Genomic DNA, 8,556 nt, shown 5'->3' with positions numbered 1-8,556 from the left:
TAATACGTTCGGGAAAGTTGTTTTGAAATCAACAAAAAATCTTCTCTTGCGATTCTTATCTTGTATCACAGCAGAACATTTGAGGTTAAACTCGAGACCACCTGATTTAAGCTACCCAAAACTGGATCACAAATCTGTCTGTGATTGGGTTTATATTTTGCTATGAACTCCCTGAGATTCATGCCAGAGCTTAAAAATGATTTTGAGAATACTGTAAAAGATTCTAGTAAAGCTATATACGACCACTGGACCTAATGGTGCACCATGGAATGAGAGACATTAACTTCAATAGGAAGTCTTACCTTTGAATGTCCCAAGATGGCTGTTTGACAACTGTACAAAAAATGGATAAGATCTAAGACACACAATAAATAACCTGGCACCATTGGTGAGTATTTCACCTATACGGATATCATCAGGTGATTAAGGTGCTTGACTCTTAATTTGATAATCGGCGGTTCGAATTCCCGTTGCACCAAATATGTTCGCCCTTTCGGCCGTGGGGACGTTATAAAGTGACGGTCAATCCCACTATTCGTTGGGAAAAGAGTAGTCCAAGAGTTGGCGATGAGTGGTCTTACACTGCTAAATTAGGGACAGCTAGCGCAGATAGCCCTTGTGTAGCTTTGCGCGAAATTCAAGACAAACCAAACAAATGGTACTACTCCATAATTTAGTTTATAATGGCATTGCAAAAATTTACTTGATATTTAAGGGTGACAAGTTCCATGAATTAAACAGTTTTTTAAGACACATACACGTGATTCATCTTACTATAATAGACGTAAAATGTATATACTTATCTATGTATATGGTCGAAATAATAAATATAAATAAGGCATCGTCTTTTGAATTACATCACAGACCAAAATCCATATAAAAATTTCACACTTTGGGCATTCAAGATTCAGACAGAAAAATACTCTACGCAGCATGGAACAGTTTTGTTTTAATCGAAGAACACAATTTTAAATAAAAGCACTTTCCTCACAACAAGAACATGATTCTCAAGGTCTGTTTGTGAGGATTTAATTTTGTTTTGAGTAATGTAATTTCTAAACATAGTACTAAAAGTGGAATTCATAAACACTTATTTTTCCAATAAAGGGTACCACTGTAATGCAAAAACATTACATTTCATATGAGCACAATCCGATCACACTTTCCGTACAGTACCTCCCAGAAATCGTTTATTTGACGAAATGTTCACTTTTTCTAATTTTTTTTCATTGAGAAACGAATACTTCGATCCCCCAGTGGTATGTCTGCCGACTCATCCCGCTAAAAAACCGGGCCGGGTTTAGATACCTATGGTGGGCAAAGCAAAAATAGCCCATTGTGTAGCTTTACGTTTAATTGTAAACAAACAAACGAATACTACAATTAGTAGTTAATAATTAGCTTGAACGTTTTGTACTGCATCACATATCCCCAAGTAGGACATAAAGTACAGGGACCTCCAGGGTACTGATGTTATTCATAAAATTTTATAGTTGAATGAAACGTTGAAAATCGTGACAAGGTTTAACATAAAAGTGATGGTAACTGGTAGGAAGTTTAAGTCTGTGTGTAGTTGAAAATGAGCAGGTAAGGACTCAGTTAACTGCATTTGTCGTTGTTAGGAATTTTGAACAAAACTTCTCCAGAATTATCTGCGCTAAACATCATTAATTTAACATTTGTTTATATCACATTACAAAGTCCCTTAATCAAAGAGAGCCCTATAATCTCCACAATAGCTAGAAAGAAATGCAGTTTCTCTCTCCAATACTTTTCTTACGACTTCAAATGCAGTAATCCTTTAATACTTTAAAGACTGACTAACAGCTCCCAGCTTTCTTACCTCTCTCAACTACAATCGATATTTCTCACACACATCAGTGTAAAGTTACATGAGAAGCTACGTGTACTTTGTCCATTGCAAGGAATAGAACTTCAAATTTTCCTGTTGTAATTTCAAAAAATTACCTCTGACCTACGAGGGAACCTAACTTAAAAGAGTGATCAATAATCTTAAAAAATAGCAAATCAGATTGAAAAGAGAATTATGATTTAGACCTACTTTTTAAAAAGAAGTGCTTTAATAAATATATTATTGAAATTCAGCGTTATGTTGTCTTTCAAACTAAAGTTGAAGTTCTGAAACTAATAGTTACAAAAGAAGAAAAACAAGTATTGATAATCTTTGATTCTTATTATGTGTTTTTAAAAGTAACTAAGTCAATTACTATTTATAATCTATATAATTATATTAGTATTATAACCAGTTAGTTACATGTTATTAACAAATTCTGCAGAACTCAAAAGATCCACTCTATGCGTTCTTGGCGAAACACTTCGAAAATACCATAGTCTATTTGTGAAAACCCACGAAGAGGCTTTGTTAAGGACGCTTAAAAGTTATTTTGCTTGCATCGATTACCAAAGCCATTTGGAATTTGAAGCAGCAAAGATGGAACTCTTCTTATACTGGCGTTTTATGAGCAGTATAGTTTGTTTTCAATAAGTATATGTATTAAGGAAGTATGCGATAAGACGTACAAAGATAATTGACCTTCAGATTACTGATATGTTTTCATACAGTTTATTACCGATGAAGTCCATATATATTTCAAGTCCTACTATTTCAGCGTAAATAATTGACCAAATGTCACCAAATTGTAACGTGTATATATAAATATATAGATCAGAAACATGCTTTTAAAAGCTGATGGAACTTAGTTAAATATTTATGGCTTATGAGCAGTCGTAAACCTGCACTCAAACCTACTTTTATTAATAAAAATAATATCTTTTTGCGAAAATCTGGTGGGACAACAGTAAGTTTACAGACTTAAAGTGCGACAGCCCGGAATTCGATTCCTCGCGGTTGACATATTAGTAACAAATATGGTTTTGCTCTGAAACAAACAAACCAATTGTTTCTATGTATCAATATAACTTAATTTTCTTATAATAAGATGCACAGAAAATAAAGATGTACTTTGTGGAACCAGTAGGACTAAAAAATTATGAATTCAGTCGATTTGTTGTATATTGATTAATTCAGTAAATTAGAAATTACAAGCTTTCCATGTGCATTTAATTTCTTTATTTCTGGCTAGAGGGCGCTTATTAGATATCCATTGTGTTACTCTCCGCCAAACAAAACAAAAAAATTATATACATTTTATTTTTAGTTTGTGAAATACAATTTTTAAAGTAGTACATTTATTATCCTTATGCTTCTTCAGGTGTTAGCAGCAAAAGATGTTATGTAAGTCCCTCCTGGGCACGGCAGGCAGTTAGTTTGGAATCCATTGTCATAGTGACCAGGAGAACATGGATCTGAAAGCGTTAAAAGTACATGACTGAGCATTTATTTACCCAGTGTTAATTTTTATTGTTCTAACAACGTATTTAGTATCAAAAAACGTATTTGTTGAACTAAAATTCCATATTTACAAAAGTCTTTCATCTATTTGTGTTTAATGTGAACAGTTTAAAGTAATTGAGTGTCATATATACTTACAACACCTGTCAGCATCTCTTCTGTATCCTCTAGTACAGTTAAGGTTCTCGGCTGGAACATACACTGGAGAAAACAACAGAGCGTTAATATTTTTAGCACGTTTTGTGTCACCGTTGGAATTTTAAGGTTTTTCACAATGAGCACGACGCACTAGTTATAATATTAATTATGACCCACTCTGTAAAATGACAACATAAATGTTCCTTTAGTGAGAAAAATAAAACGTGTCAAAACAGTTTCTGACCAGTTGACTTTTGTTTCTTTATGTACTTCCTAATTAAGTTAACTAATGAAACTAATCACACAAACTTGGAAATTTATGAAATTACACACGATCTTTTTATATGTTATGTTATATCTAAAGGTACATTCGATTTCCGTTGGTGTTTCCCTTGCAAAATTCTTATTTCTAACAGATAAAGGTAAAACTGTTGTCACTGTTTATGTAATATCAGTTATGAAAGTACAGGTTCTTTTGGGAATATTACGTTGGTAAAATGTATCAGTATATGATTGTGTCTTACAAACAACAAAATATCAAATATCCATATAATGCAGAAGTTGCATGAAATGCATTCAGAGTAAATTTTTCATTTGAAGTTAATATAAAAGCTAATACTTAATTTTTTGTGGTTTTATCAAGATAATGATTTGAGAATATAAATATTTACATTGAAAAGGTCTGTTCCATATCTTTCCCAAAAGCAGCCTATTTTCGGTGACATCACACAATTTACGAAATGTTAAGCTGTGCCATAAGTTGTTCTGATCAATTCTGTTCTACCGTAACTTTACATAAGATTGAGTCGCATTATTTGCCAGGTTGCTTATTCAAAGCTGTTTTGGTATGGCTTACTAATACCTATAAACTATTATTGCTATGAACATCAGTGGCAGCCTGTCATTGATACTGTATGTTTACAATACGAGTACCGATAAGATTACGAGTTCGTCTTCATCACTGCCATGAAATTGCTCTTTTCAAGGCATCATTAGCATCAACTGATGGAATGTGATACATCTTCCAAGAGTATATAACAGCTATCAATAGCAACATCTTCAAATAATATGTCGGCCCACTTATCACCTTGGAGTTGGGCAATATCACCCATTACTGGAGTCCTGATTAGTTGGACCAATATATGGACGAATAATGGGTCCTAGGATTTATCTTTAGAATGTGTAACATTGATGGTAACATTTATAATAACAATATGTCAATATGTTTACCAATACTTATTCATACCATACTTCAACATCGACACTTCCTCTCATGAAAATTATGAGAAACACATTTCACGTTATCTCTAAAGTAATAATTCCTTGTAAGTACTTTTAACACAATTGTGACAATCTCTTTTATGCATTTATATTTCTGAGGAATCGATTTGATGCTAATAAATTTTGCAGACATTCAACAATGGATAAATAAAACCTTTTTATTACAAAACTCATATATAATTCGATATTTCTAGGTTATAAAGCGATTACGAAGGAGATTTCAAGTAATGGTAATATAGAGAAACCTCAGTCAACAACACGATACTCACCCAATCAATAACCCCAAATAAAATAAACAAAATATTCTAAAACTAAACCAAATACAAAACTAATGTCATTTATAAAGTACATTATGGCAACTTCCACGTATTTTACGTCGGAAAAACAAGCCCAAAACAACCTTCATGTAACACAAAAAAATAGAATCTCACGTTTTTAAATTGAACACTGTAATTCAAATAAATATACTACAGGTAACATTTAAATTCCAAACAGAGAATCCAGCATCATTAGACGATAAACTAAATAATTCCTTGTAATACAAGAGCAAACACACGTTAAACCAACATAAAGAAACACTTTTATATCAATATTAATAAACTTCAAATCTTGTTCGATGTATTATAATTTGAAGATGATACTTTTAATTTACAATATTTTATAATTTATAAAATATTCTGAGAATACTAAGCGTAACGCAGCTAGTATTAATAGGAAATTACACGAAGGTTGTTAAAAACTATCATATCAAGATAAGACAGTTCAATTATCATTAAAATTAAATGATATAAAAGATAACGTATCGTTTTCTGAACGAAATTGATAAAAACGCAGTTTAATTAACGTAGACAGGAGTATTTTATAATTCTTGTTTGGTGCAGTAACAACAGTTCGATCAGCAGAGACAAATCTCTAGAGAAATTATTTACTTTGTAGGTGAGCAAATGAATAATATGAATTATTTCACTAAACCAAATGAATACCATGGTGAGAAAAGTATTCAGATCATTGGTAAGTATCACAAATATATCAATACATATCAGAGAAAAACAAATTAAAATATATAAAACAAGAGCTGAGATGTTAGTTTTCAATGACAAAATTCAGGATAATTGACTGTAGTTAGCTTTTACAGCGGAATACAGTAGATCGGAATTAGCTAAGAATATTTTTATTTTGAAACATTTTGTATTCATTCAGATATAAGATGCAAAGCATGTGGCCATAACTTGCAAATACAACAACACGCTGCTGTATTTTTCATTCTGTATTGTGAGAACGTATAATTCAGATCGCTAGAAAAGACAAATGTATTCTTAAACAACAAACAGGAAGGTCAGAGAAAATTAGGAACAAACGGTGATAATAAAAATTACAGAAGTGACAATAAGACCAACAAAAAAATAACAGAAGGTAAAACCTTAAAGGTAACTGATAACAAACATCTAAACAAAAACTAGTCAAACCTCTGTTTCAAATTATGGATATCAAAGAATAAAATAAAAGCAAAATAATTTGTCTAAATAATAGAAACAGGTAAATTGTCTGAACTTGGTATAAAGTTCATAGCGTAAGTTGCTTTACTCTCTGTATGACAAGTGGATAGTATTAAACTACATAAATAACATTACTTGTTAATGATGCTGACTAGAAGTTCTAAAGCTATTTGAGAGTTAAGCACTTGCAGCCATGTAGTTTCAAAATATAACTGAGATAAAGTTGTTCATAGTAAGTATCTGATAAAACTTACGTTTACAGTGAAGAGGCTCCAGGGTTTGTAAATCGTCTTTCTGGACAAGCCGAACATTGCAGGATCCAAAATAACCACTGTAATGGTCCTTGGGACAGAGGACACGTTCTTCTTGTTTTTTTTACTTCTGAACTCTCCAGGAGGGCACGGAACTTAAAGAAAGGAATCATTTGTAACTTATACATTTAACCAAATCCTACACATCAAAAAGTTGATAAAACAAGGAACTTATAGATAAATATTTCATAGTATTTTTAAGTTTTCTGTAAGAGCTGCTTTGTTTATATATTTCCCAAAAGAATCATCAGATACCTGGAATGAATAGAAAAAAAATAGTAGAGAGCAACTTGAAATAACATGTGTGTATATATATGAAAAATATATTTTTTATGTATTCTAAATTGATTTATTATTGTTAACTTAAAAATATTACATAAAAACGATACTCTTGGGTTTCCAAAATAAGGCACTCTTTCATAAGGTTTATCTATGTTTCAAATTCATTCTGTTTTAAACTATGAAACATTTAATATGGTTTAAGATGTACTAATTAATAAAATAATTTCCATAATTTAGTTTGTTTGTTTGGAATTAAGCACAAAGCTACACATTCGGTAGAGAAAATTAATATTATTTTCAAAATCTATGAAACTGAATTATAGAAAATCATGGCACTCAACATGCTACTGCTCTTGGAGAGATCTAACAAACACAATCTGTTAATTTTCTTGTCCTAGAATGATGCCAGTCTTCATAGCCAACATATTTCAACATGCGTATTGGGATATTTGGTTTTTGAGGTGTTAATGTGGATCTAGTTATTACTGTTGTGACCTGTATTGTTTTCACTGGTCAGCAACTTCCATGAACGGATGCTGTGTGAAAAATAAGAAAAACATTAGTTTTACAAAAGTGCTTATTCTAAATCACATACAGTTTGGTTAATTAGTCTTTTTATACAGTACTGGGTGAAAGTGTTAGGACAAAAGAATATTTTGTCATTCTTTCTATTTTATGGGATAATTCTTCCATGTTATTACTGATTGTAGTAATGGTTGTGATTCACTGATCACTTTCAACAATTAAATGAGCCAGGATGAGAATACTTATTATTTTTAGAATTCCCTATACTTGTACCTTGTACGTGTCATAATGGTTCTGTTTGAATGAATATAGTGATAAAATTCAGGGCCTGAAATAAATGTCATGGTACTGCATGCAATGTATTAACTATGTAAAATGAAGCTAGCACTTTGTACCAGTATATACTAGAAGGAATAAATTTCATAGCAAACCACAAATAAATCTTGATAAAAGCAGTAATAACACATATACAATGTTATCTTGTCATTCCACAGACCAAAAAGTCCAAGAATTGTTAGTAGAGCAGAGAGTTTGCATAAAAGCTATGTGATACTAGTTGGTCTCTCCATCAAATTTATCTGTGGTGGTCCCAGAAGGCTGACTGCCACTGGTCTCAAGCATGACATAAATGCCAAATGACAGAAAAGTGTCCAGATTTACAGTATCAAGAAGGTTAGATGATAATGGAATATTTGATTGTATAGCAGTTAAAAACCTTTACCTTGTTCTCCAAATATTGTTAAGAAACTGTGCTGCTGATAATTAGAAAGAATTGATATGGATGGATTAGTCCTTGTTTGAAATAGTTAGTTCAAAGTGCATGTTGTATGTCCCATGGAAGAAAGGCAAAAGACACTTCAATGCATAGCACCTGTGACAGAGCAGGGGAGAGACATTGTGATGGTTTGGGGGTGTCACCTCAGCAGGAGATTTTTGCAAACTGTATGGAATAATGGACCAATGCAAGTACCACCAGATTTTGATCAATCATGGTCGACCAAGTGCTTTGCTAATTATTGGTAATGAATTCTAATACAAAGAAGATAATGACCCCAAACAGTCATCCAACCTACGTAGAAATTAATTAGCTGAGAGATATGCTGCTGAAGTCATTCAAATGATAGAGTGGTTCCCACAGAGCACCGATTTC

General features: G+C 32.1%; 1 long non-coding RNA gene across 1 annotated transcript; it reads right to left on the bottom strand.

Moving 5' to 3' along the window:
• Positions 1–3,126: 3,126 nt before the first annotated feature.
• LOC143233115 (uncharacterized) lies at positions 3,127–6,742 on the bottom strand. Its single transcript, XR_013017984.1, has 3 exons — positions 6,543–6,742; positions 3,512–3,574; positions 3,127–3,327 (listed from the first exon to the last, which is right to left on the bottom strand). It is a non-coding gene; the product is annotated as an uncharacterized LOC143233115 (long non-coding RNA).
• Between the last annotated feature and the right edge of the window lie 1,814 nt (positions 6,743–8,556).

Source organism: Tachypleus tridentatus, chromosome 12 (genome assembly GCF_004210375.1).
Source record: "Tachypleus tridentatus isolate NWPU-2018 chromosome 12, ASM421037v1, whole genome shotgun sequence".
NCBI classification, from domain to species: Eukaryota; Metazoa; Arthropoda; class Merostomata; order Xiphosura; family Limulidae; genus Tachypleus; species Tachypleus tridentatus.
Note: the sequence above shows the minus strand (reverse complement) of the source record. Positions and strands in the feature narration are given on the sequence as shown.